This window comes from Microcaecilia unicolor, chromosome 1 (assembly GCF_901765095.1).
Source record: "Microcaecilia unicolor chromosome 1, aMicUni1.1, whole genome shotgun sequence".
Lineage (NCBI taxonomy): Eukaryota > Metazoa > Chordata > Amphibia > Gymnophiona > Siphonopidae > Microcaecilia > Microcaecilia unicolor.
The window spans coordinates 151,890,957-151,903,714 of NC_044031.1; positions in this window are offsets into that span (position 1 = coordinate 151,890,957).

The window sequence follows — 12,758 nt, forward strand, 5'->3', positions numbered from 1 at the left end:
ATTTTACCTGGAGCCCTTCGAGGGTGGCGGAGGTCTGGGGCGGTGCGATGGACGCTGTCACGTTGACGGCGTCGGCAGCTGCAGGGACGTTTTTTTTAAGAGGGTGAGAGGGGGAGACGGCGATTTTGGCCATATCTGGCCAAGTTGGTGATGGCAGCACTCGTGTAGCGCTGCGGAATGGGGCTGTTTTCGACGCAGGGTCTGGGGATTCCCTTTGCTAAAGGGAACCGGCTCTTTTAAAGGTGCAGAGCCAGTTCCAAAGGCAGAAAAAGCTGGCGTGGAACTGGAAAGGCTGGGAAAGTGCTCCGGTGCACTCTCCCAGTGTTTTTTTATTTTATTTTGATGATGGGCCAGTTACACTGTTGGCGCTGCACGTGCTGGGGATGTGCAAGAAAGGGTGCAGAAGTGGGCATGAGCCAGTGGCTGGCTTGTGTCGGAGCTGGGCAGTAGGCTCGTGCCAGAAGAAAAGAAGAAGATTTTTGGGCTCCAAAACACTAAAAGGTACTACCATTTTAATAAATTTAAAATGCTGGCTATTTGGATATATGTGCCAAATGTTTGTTTTAATTTAAAAATGCTATGTTTATGTGTTGGGGGCTTTGGAATGTTTTAGGCTTGTGGCAAGTGCTTGAGCTCAGGGCAGTGATGTCAGGGAGTTCCAGACATTACAGTTGGGAGTTGGGAGGTAAGTTGTGAAGCTGAACAGAAATGTAGTTGTGGTCTCTGTTCAGCTAGGGGGAAAAATCAGTTTAGACATTGATAAAATGGATTTTGTGAGCTGCTTGTGTGCTGAGAGTGTGTTTTAGATTAATTAGTGATTAAGTTTTAAAAGTCCCGCGTGTTATGGCTTTAGAGTGGTGACTGAAGCTGAGTGCTAAGGTGGAAGCTTTGACTTTAAAATAAGTTAATAAGTCAGACAAGCAGTGCCCATTGGATAACCTGAGAGGGCTTGTTCCTTAAATAATCCGTCCCACCAGGTGCACATGACTAAGGTGACAGTATAACTGCACATTCATGACTGTGCTGTAAAAGGGGTTTTGTGAAAGATATAAAAGTGACAAACCCTACATATTCTAAAATAAATTACTTTGGAAAGAGAGGAGTGGCCTAGTGGTTAGGGTGGTGGACTTTGGTCCTGGGGAACTGAGTTCAATTCCCACTTCAAGCACAGGCAGCTCCTTGTGACTCTGGGCAAGTCACTTAACCCTTCATTGCCCCATGTAAGCCACATTGAGCCTGCCATGAGTGGGAAAGTGCAGGGTACAAATATAACAAAAGAGAAAAATTATATTGCTTAAAAGTTTCAGCAAATACAGAACAGCTGCGAGAAGTTCTGGAGCAGAGGACCTTAATGTCTCTGAAGCTGTTTAGTAGTCTTATAGTGGTATTATACTGAAATATTTTAAGATTCTGGGGAATATTATTGGACAGGAGGATTGTAAGCTCTTTGAGCAGGGACTGTCCTTCTATGTTAAATTGTACAGCGCTGCGTAACCCTAGTAGCGCTTTAGAAATGTTAAGTAGTAGTAGTAATTAGATTAGGGTCAAAAATTATATATTTCTTTTATATGGGAAAGCTAGTTAGGGAAGTGGCTTAAAGGTCATGTGAAAGGGTTATTTAATCTCCCATATTAGATAGGGTTTAGGGTTTTTTTTAATTAATTTTTAAAGCACAGCATAGTAGATACCCGGACCAGGTTCCTGCCTCCAGCTGACAATAAAAATATGGTACCCAACGTTAAAGAAAGAAGAAGAACAGAAGATATACAAGAAAGCAGGAAGAAAAGTTAAGTGTACTGAGATTAATATACAAACCAACACAAAAGACTGAATTATAAAAGGTCAACTAAAGGAATAAGAAAGAGAATCACAATACATACTTACCTGCTTGATAGATGAGAGACCTGAAAAAGAAATAACAAAGAATCAATTCTTGTAAAGGGAAGGGGGTTTAAACAAAGTTTTGAGATTAAATGTATATTTAGTTAATGAATTTTGCTAAGATCAAATGGTACTTATCTGATAAAATTTTGAAGAAGTCTGATGCAATGGGAAGTTGATGTGCTGGAAAAAATAAACTTGTTAGTTAAAATTGTCTGAAGTTTACACATATACATACCTGAGTTGCAGAGGGAAAAAAATATAACAAACTTAGTTTATTTCCTCTCCCCGTTTTAGAAACAGGGAGATGTGGCTTGTTTAAATGACTGTACTTTAATCCTGTCCGTTACACGATAGTTTGCCGGAGGTATTCTAAGGGTATTGTAGGGTGAACTATCGTGCCCAGGGTGAGGTCACAGTTACATTAGTAAAAAGACCCCTTAATTTGTTAATTAGTGCTAAATTGGCAATTGACTATACGTACCAGTAATTGGCCTTATCAAGTGCTAATTGGCAATAATTTGTAGTGTCACTCATAACTGACTTACACCTCTATTCTATAAACTGAGGGGCCCTTTTACTAAAGGGTTGGCGTGTGCCAACAGGCTTGCCATGCACCAATCTGGAACTATTTCCAGGCTACCACAGGAGCTGGGCAGTAGTTCCCACCCTCACTGTGCGCCATTTCTGGCACTACAAAAATATTTTTTATTTTTGTAGTGCCGGGTTAGTGTGCGAGCCCTTACCACCACCTCAATGGGTGACAGCAAGAGCTCACTCCCGAAATGGCCACACAGCAAGTGATTTATTTATTGTGTGGCCATTTCTTTTCCAGAAAAAAAAGACAGTCTTCTACCCGCTGCGGTAAAAGGGGGCATCGGCATGCGTCAAAAACACATGCTGATGCTAGCACAGGCCCCCTTTTACCATAGCTCAGTAAAAGGACCCTTGAGTGCCTAATTCCTATGGCGCACAACTCCAAAGGGGATATGGACCTGGGAGGAGCATAGGCAAGCACAATTGGGCACAATGTTATAGAATACTGTCATTTCTGTGCCTAACTGCCAGTACATAAGAGCTACCATTTACACCTGCCTCTGATCTGGCATAAGTGCTTGCACCTACAGTTAGGTGCAAAAATGTGGATGTACGCTAGTGTTTTATAAAGGCAGTTCTGCATGGAATTGCCACTTAGCGCCAAAATGTTTGACGCATAGCAAGAGCCGACCTTGCTTGAATTTACTCCTAACTGGATAATTGTCTAGTTCAAGGTAGGATAGCAAAGAGGCTGTCCTAACTTTAATGGGAGCAAAAAACAAGCAGATTACCCAAAAATATATATACAAAAATAGTCCAATTTATTCACTACTAAAATAATAAATAGTTAAAAGCCTGACACTGCCTTGTTTCGCCCTCTCAAAGGACTGTGTCAGGGGCTTGCAACAGAACCCAGAGGTGTTGTCACAGAATTTCACCTACTGGTTTTAAACAACTTTTCTCTAGAAAAGCAGCAGCAGATTTTCTGGATAACACCTGTTTCACTCCTCTTTCAAATAAATTAGTAAGAGGAACTATCTGCTCTCTTGCATGTGTATCCATCTTTTGAAAGGTCACTGTTAGCATGCCTCGTTCACTGGAAGCCTATAGAGAAGCATGAAAGTAACTGAAGAAAGGAAAATAGGGAAGCACATTTCATATTTTTTAGGAACTAATTTAAACTGACAAGCAACCCCTTTATTATTTTTCCCTCACACTTTCAAATCTATTTAGAAAAAAATGTCAGGTAACATATGAGGAAAACTGAATTTATTAATACTGTCTCTAGGAATTTTATTAAGCTTTCAATCATGCAATACAATCTCACTCATTTCTGTTTGGGGAATCTTTGTCTGATTTTAGTATTGAACTTACTGCACAGTTTTCTTTTCCCCTTTGGCCCACTGTATCTCTGGATAATCTAACACATATGTCACTCATTTTTATGGTTTAGCATCTATGGCTACTTCTGTTTCACAGTATTCTACCACTAACTGTTATCGGTTTTCTCAATTCATTTAGAATTATTTTTTATTTCTCTTTAGTCACAAATTATTATTCAAGAAACCAGGAATTTCTTGACTTTAAATTTCAATGTTGTACAATCCTCTATCACGAAAGAAAGTGGAAAAAAACAACTTCAAGAGATCAAACTGTGAACCCCACTTGGTTTTGCGGGTACAATCCTCTATCTTCATTTTCCATTAACTTCATCATGTTATTGCAAATACTGTATTTAGCTTTGTCTGTTTAAATTTTGTATTCAAATTTTTCAGGTAAAACAAGTACATTGTTTGTTTGAGCACATTATAAGTACAGAAGACCACTATTTTCAAAAGACAATCTCAACAATTACAAAAGAAAACAAAGGCATCCTTCCAACTCTCTCCACCACCCTCTCCTCTCTCAACCTCAATAATTGAGACCTACAAGAAATTAACAAGGTTGTAGATCTTTCTTGTCAACTTAGTGCTTGTTATAAATCAGTTAAGGGTCCAAGAACTTCATAAGCAGTAACCAAGTGGTAAGTCTTGAATAATTTTCAGAAGATTGTGTTCATGAGGAGCTTGCTTAATTAATAGTAAACAAAGCAATGTGGCCAGATGGCATACATCCAAGAGTATTGAAGAAACTTAGGAAAGATCTGGCAGTTCTGCTGTCTGACCACTTCAAAGTTTCTTTGAGAGTAATCCTGAAGGACTAGAAAAGGATGGATGTGCTCTGTCTCCCCAAAAGTGGAAGTAAGGAGGAGGTTGGGAACTACAAGCTGGTTAGCCTGACTTCTGGGTGAGTAAATTAATGGAAACACTCCTAAAGCAGAGAATAATTAGATTTCTGGAATCCAATGGATTACAGAACCAGAAGCAACATGGTTTCATTAGAGGCAGGTCTTGTCAGAGAAATCTGATTAATTCCTTTGACTGAATGACCAGATATTCACATCAGGAGAATGCACAAGAAGTAGCATACTTAGATTTTAGTGAAGCCTTTGACACAGTTCTGTACAGATGACATAAACTGCCCTAGATATGGGCCCTATAGTTACCAACTGGGTTAGAAACTGGTTGAGTGGAAGGCGGCAAAGGATAGTGGTAAATGGAGCTCATTCTGAGGAAAGGGACTTTACCAGCAGTATGCCGCAAAAATGTTCTGATTCTTTTTAACATTTTTGTGAGTGATATTGCAAAGGGGCTGTCTGGTAAGGTTTGTCTCTTTGTAGATGATATCAAAATCTGTAATGGGATCTAGTGAAGATTGAAGAATAGTCTAAAATGTGACAGCTAAGATTTAATACTAAAAAAATGCAGGGCCATGTATTTGCACTGTAAAAACTCAAGGCAGGGATCTGTAAAGTATAGGGGGTGAAGAACTTCTGTGCACAGAAGAGCAGGACTTGAAGGTGGTCATTTCTGATGATCTTAAGGTGGTTAAACAGGTAGAAAAGGAAATGACAAAAGCCAAAATGATGCTTGGATTCATAAGGAGAAGAATGCCCTTCAGGAAAAAGCAGTGAAAGTGTCTCTGTATAAGTTTCTCATGAGACCTCATTTAGAATACTATCCTGCTTATTTTTGAAAGAGAAAGACGCCCATATTTCGACCCAAATCGGGAGATGGGCGTCTTTCTCCCGTGGGCGCCCAAATCGGTATAATCGGAAGCCGATTTTGGTCATCTTCAACTGCAATCTGTCGCGGAAACGGGCAAAGTTGACGGGGGCGTGTCTGAGGCGTGGTGAAGGTGGGATTGGGGCGTGGTTATCGGCCGAGGAGAGATGGGTGTCCTTGGCCGATAATTGAAAAAAGAAAAGCGTTTTCAGCGTGAATTTGGGTCACTTTTGATGGACCGTGTTTTTTCACGAACAAGTCCCAAAAAGATGACCACCGGAGGGAATCGGGGATGACCACCCCTGACTCCCCCAGTGGTCACTAACCCCCTCCCACCAAAACAAAATCCACTTTACAAAGTTTTTTTTCCCAGCCTCTATGCCAGCCTCAAATGCCGTACCCACCTCCATGACAGCAGAATGTGTTCTATCCTATGACAGCCTTTCCCTGGTTCTGATGTGGCTCTTGGGTGAGTGTGACACCTTTTCAGTTATGCACACTGCAGAGTCACATCAGCAATGCATTGTGGTGGGTGTAGGATAGTGGGCTTCGTGATTCCACTAGCTTGTGTTAAATGCTCACGATGTTGGTAGTTGGTAGGCTCTACTCCCATGGTGCTTTCCCCCCTGCTTACTGGGTCAGAGTGTGCCCTGTTGTGTTTCCGGTAGTCCGTGCAGTAGTGGCCATTTTTGTAAGCCAGTTTTAGCTCCCTTTCATGTGTTACCCACGTTACTGAAAGTGGGCATTGTACAGCATTCTGCCAGCTCTGACCTACTGCTAATCTCAGTACCAGGGAGACTCTTTGCCAGTGGGGCACAACCTCTGATCTGCAGTTAACTGTGAGTAAATGTGCTTATTCCAATAAAGGACGTTTTCAGCGAGATTAGTCTTCAGGTGTGGACTGGTGTGCCAAGGTTATGCAGCAGCAACAAGTCCTGTCCCTGGAGCACTTTTAGTGGGTACTGCAGTGCACTTCAGTCAGGCAGACCCAGGCCCATCCCCTCCACCTGTAACACTTGTGGTGGTAAATGGGAGGCCTCTAAAACCCACTGTACCCACATGTACTTGCCCCTTCACCCCTAAGAGCTATGGTACTGTTGTACAGTTGTCCCTCCCACGACCAAATGGCTTGGATTAGGACGTTTCTGAGCTGGGCGTTTTTAGTTTCCATTATCGCAAAAAAAAAAAAACGCACATCTCAAAAAGGGCCAAATTCATGGCATTTGGTCCGTACAAAACCCGTATTTTCGAAACGAAGGATGGACGCCCATCTTTTTCGAAAATACGGTTCAAACCGCCCCTTCACGTACTCGTTCACGGACATAGATGCCCATGGAGATGGGCGTTCGCATTCGATTATGCCCCTCCACGTACAGTTCTGGAGACCGCACCTTTAAAAAGATATACATAGGATGGAGTTGGTTCAGAGAGGCCACTCAAATGGTCAGTGGTCTTCATCATAAAGAATATGGGGACAGACTAAAAGATCTCAATTTGTATGCTCTGGAAGAAAGGCAGAAGAGAGGAGGTATGATAGAGACATTCAAATACCTCTGTGGCATAATTGTCAAGAGACAAATCTCTTTCAATTGAAAAGAAGCTCTAGAATGAGGAGAATAGGATGAAGATGAAAAGGTATAGACTCAGGAGTAATTTAAGGAAATATTTCTTCATAGAAAGGATGGCTGGTGTAAATGCTCACACCCAAAGTTAGGCACAAAATGTTCACTAAGCTAGTATTCTGTAAAAGTCATTCCACGTAGAGTGCCCTTCACAGAATGCTAGCTGAACAGAGATCATCCTGGCGCCTAATTTTGGATATGTAGGGATCAACCACCAAAGTGGAAGAACAGGGATCACTATGAATGTAACAAGTCAAACAAAGGAATAGTATGGTCAACAAGACATATCCAATAACACCAGGGAGACGGAAGTGGTCATGCACAATTTATTCCATAAGATAGACGATGTATAAAAATGATGACTTGACATGGCACCATGTTTCGACCAGAGTGCCTGCTTCATGAATCTGTATATAGGTGAAAAGCTCAAATATAACAAGAAAAAAAGCTTCACAGAGATGCTAAAAGTGGATACAGTCTTTAAAAAGACTACAAAACCAAAAGTCAAAGCAGCATACTGCCATGATTACGGCATCTCTTTGAAGCCTTAGCATGTGGCATTAGTAGGTGTCCCCTACCACAACCCATTATGTAGGCAGTAAGGGCTCACACGCTAAACATGCACTAATCAGTTAGCACGAGGCAATGTAGCTGCACTAACTGAATAGCGCAGAATACGCCACTCTCCACACCAGGATCAATCCCCAACACCAGGATCAATCCCCAGCACTAAAAAAATTTTTTAAGCATGTAGGTAGCGTGTACACATGTAAAAATTACTGTGGGTTGCCTGAACACACCCACGATAAGGCATTTTTTGCTGTGGTAAGCACGTGTTACTGCTTACCGCAACTTAGTAAAAGGACTCCTAAATATTTAAAGGAGATTTTGAAGATTGCTCCATTACTGTCAGTATTTTTATGTTGCTGCTTCTTTCAAAACTGCTTCTATAGTTGAGACCAATTTGGTAGATTCACTGGCTATGCCAGAAAATGTAAGGGGGTCTTTTATTAAACTGCGGTGGCATTTTTAGCTTGCAGTAGAAATCAGCGGTAAACACTGAGATACCCATAGGAATATAATGGGTGTCTCTTCATTTACTTCCAGCTGATTTCTACTGTGAGCTAAAAACACCACTGCAGCTTAGTAAAAGACCCCCTACATGGAGCAACCTGTAATGGGCTGTGTCAACACTAGCACAGCTTTGTAAAAAGGGGTCAGCAACTTTAATTGCAGTCTTTGATATGATTCTACGGACGTTTTTCAGAATTGGTATAAAAGTTTTGTTTTTTCCAGATGCAGCTAGGTCCATACAATCAAGACACTGACAGTTTCTGCTCCTGAGGCCCAGAGCCCTTGAAACAATGGCTTTGTTCTGTTTAAAATTTCCTTGCAAATGTGTAATTTGGTACAATAATGTGAAATATATTTTATATGAACCATCTCAGTTAACGTTCTTGTTGCCTGATAAGAGCCCCAATAGGGGATCAGGGCACCTACTCCAGGACCTTCAGCTGATGTCTGACATTGTATTCTAGTTCAGGCAACATTAACTTATTGCTTCTGGAGTCATTCTTTGTATTTTTCTAATAATATTTTGTTCTACCCCTTTTGTGGACTTTAACTTTAGAGCAATTTTGTTAATATTTGTTTTCTTCAAATGTGAATGTGATTTAAATATTATATTTCCTATGTTTGCTCTTTATCGCTTTACAAGTTTGTATACTTGAATGTTATTATTGAAAATTTCATAAATAACAAAAAAATTAAATAACAAAAATATGCACATGTGCACACATGTACATATATATGACAGTAATCTGATCATATATGTGCATACCTTGCATGTAAAGCTTAGCACTTACTTTATAAAATTATCCCCATTGAGCTAAAGAGTTTGCAAATATGACCCAGCCTTTCCATACTCATTGAAGTTTGCGTTTTAACTACAGTCCCACCATGAAAGTTATGCCATCCTCCTTGGAAGCCTGATACTACTTGTATGACTATAGTCGCTGCTCCATGTATATTTACTCTTTTCTTGGATGTCTAACTCAAACATGCCACTGCTCTTAAAGGTTGAAGCTGCTACTGTGTGCAGGTTACAGCAATACTTCTTGTTTAGGTAGTAATGCCACTCCATGTAGGCTACCCAGTGCATTTGCATGTGCACTGCTGTTCCCTCTAAGCTGAGCAGAAGTCCTGCAACTGCACTGCTGCCAGTGGGAGGTGGTGCTTCAATACTGTGTTTTCAATTACTAGGGATAGGCCAGGGGCGTATCTAACCTTCAGCGGTAGGGGGGGGGCCAGAGCCGAGGTGAGGGGGCACATTTTAGACCCCCCCCGGCACCACCGCCGCCACCCCCGGCGCCGCCATCATCATCGCCCACCCCCCGCCGCCACTGCCGCAGCCATCATCATCGCCGACACCCCCCGCCGCTGCCGACCCTCTCGACCCTCCCCCCCCCCCGCCCCGCTCGCCGTCGCCTACCTGGGCTGGCGGGGACCCCATCCCCTGCCAGCCAAAGTCTTCTTCCTTCCTTTCAGGTTTCTGAGTCTGACGTCCTGCACGTCAGAGTCAGAAACCTGAAAGCAAGGAAGAAGACTTCGACTGGCGGGGGATGGGGTCCCCGCCAGCCCAGGTAGGCGACGGCGAGCGGGGGGGTTGATGGTAGGGGGGCCCAGAGTCAAATCTATGGGGGCCCAGGCCCCCGTGACCCCATAGCAGTGACGCCCCTGGGATAGGCACGTTTCCTGGAATCCAGCAGAGCTAGCTGGTCTCTCTCAATACTGAAGATGTGATCGTGAAACACTACCCCCTACTGGCGGGAGTGTAGGTGGAGGACTCCCGTTCAGTTGAGGGAACAGTGGTTATGAACTAAACAGTTGCACTATGCAGGTTATTCTGTGCTTCATAACCATCCTTCTGTCTCCAAATGCAAACCATGGCAAAACTGGGGAGAAATTAGATGGTTATCACTAGAGGTTACTGAAGCCTCTCATGCTTGCATAATAATATATGCTCAGTTTCAGTAACACATGCAACAATTTGTTCTCTGTTTACGTTCCTTATTTAAAAGATCTATTTCTGTAAAATACAGCACTTGTATTTTCTGTAAACATTTTGTAACATGGCCTTACTTGTACTTCATAGAATATACCTTCCATTCCACATATTGAATTGAAATATTTAGCTGTTTATGCCATGCAGGGAAGTCATTCATCTAAAGCAATGCGCCTTGACATGTTTCCTTGTTAATTTACATGCTTGGGTTGACATAACAGAGACGGTGCTGCATTTGCTTTAATCAGTTAAGGAGGTTCTAGCCCTCAAACAGTGCAGGTATTTTCTTTAAAAATGTACACATCTGGTACTCACAAATCACGGGCACTTACTCTTAAAGCCCCAAAAGACTAAAACTTCTAATCCACTTTGTAATTTTAGCAAATCATTGGAAGATGGATTTTTATGTAACTCACCCATCCACATACATTCTGGATTTTCTATGGCCATACAAACACTGCACTTTTACAGCTCCTTCTGTGAGGAGACAGAAACTTCTGTAAGGCCTCCCAGCAACTCTACCATATGCTCTCCAGATGAAATCAGCTCCCAAAGACAATGGTTTGGTGGTTCCAAGTATCAGAAGTAACTTTACTGATGGATGTAGGAAAACAAAATGGGGGAAATTTTATAACTGGGCATCTCAATGTAGGTGCCCAACATAGACGTAGTTTGACTGATTCATTTGGGGAGGGGGGGGCTTGGCTCATTAGCATATTCATTTGCATATATACATCTCATACATATTCATTATGGTTATTCAAAACACACACCTTTTACAAAGGCGCGCTGAAAAATGGCTTGCGGTAGTATAGGTGCGGGTTTTGGGCGCACGCCGATCTGTTTTTTAGCGCCTGTAAAAAAGGCCTCTTTTTTTTGCCAAAAATGGACGTGCAGCAAAATCAAAATTGCCATGCGTCCATTTTGGGTCTGAGACCTTACCACCAGCCATTGACCTAGCAGTAAAGAATCTGGGCGGTAATGACCTACATGCATCAAATGCCACTTGTAGCGGACGCGCACCAAAATTGAAATTACTGCAAGGGCCATGGGGTAACCGGGCGGTAAGTCCAATTTGGCACGTATTCGATGCATAGATGCTTTTGCGGCTTAGTAAAAGGGCCCCTAAAACACTGAATACGAAGAAAGCATATCAAAACAGTGAAAATATATATGTTTTTTAAAACTGAAATGAGCCAACACCATGGGATATATCTCTCATTATGCTCCCTCTCATATTCACATGAATTAGCAAGGGGAGAGTGCACTTTCCCTCTTCCCCTCCCTAGGGCTGACACCAGCACCCTCCCTTTTCTCCTCCAGATCCCAGCTCTTTCTCTCTCCCTCTCTCCCTACTTACCAGCAATTCCCTATACCAGTGATGGCGAACCTTTCAGAGACCGAGTGCCCAAACAGCAACCCAAAATCTAATTATTTATCGCAAAGTGCCAGTACTCATTATGGGCAGGGTCACCACATATGATTCCACCCCTATGATAACCACACCCCTTACACCAGCCATGGCGCATATAAACAGACATCATTGAAAATATTATACTAGTATAGGAGAAAAAAATAACATGGTTTTCTTCCATTATAAATCATTTCTATAAGCTGTTACAGCTCCAGTATACCCAGTGCAAAATATGACAACAGATGTACATTCTCAAATTGGACATATTCCAAACACTAAAATGAAAATAAAATGATTTTTTTCTACCTTTGTTGTCTGTTGATTTTGGTTCTCTATCTGTTCTCTTAACTCCGTTTCCAGGGCTTCCTTTCCATTTATTTCTTTACATTCCTCCTTTCTTCTTCATTTCTTGCCCTCCATCCATGTCCAGCAACCCTCCTCTCCCCTTCAGCCACAAATATCCAGCCACCCTCCTCTCCCCCCTGCCCTCCCTTCCACCAAGCACAGGCCGCCCTTCCTCCCACCCAGCACCAGGCCACCCTCCCACCCAGCACGCAGCAGCAGCAGCAGCACCCAGCATCAGGCCTCCCTCCCACCCAGCAGCACCCAGCATCAGGCCTCCCTCTCTCCCACCCACCCAGCACCAGGCCTCCCTCCCTCCCAGCACCAAGCCTCCATCCCTCCCACCCACCCAGCATCAGGCATCCCACCCACCCAGCACGCAGCAGCAGCACCCAGCAGCAGGCCTCCCTCCCACCCAGCGCCTATGAGGGCGGGACCAGAGCTTCAGAGACAGAAGGGAAGGCCGAAGGCGTGCTGAGCGAAGAACATGCTTTTCGCTGCCGACGCCGCCTTAACCCCGAGATACGCCTTTTAAATTTCAGAGGAGGGGGCCCTGGTGCTGGGAGGGAGGGAGAGCGGGCGGCCTGATGCTTGTTTGTTTGGTTGGTTGGTTGGTTGGTTGGTTGGAAGAGGGAGGGAGGGCGGGCGGCTTGGTGGGAGGGAGGGAGGCCGGCCTTGTGCTCGGAGGGAGGGAGACAGAGTGGGCGGACCAGCGACGGCGCGGACGGACGGGCGAGCAGACCAGGCGCGCGTGCCCTCTATGGCACGCGTGCCATAGGTTCGTCATCACTGCC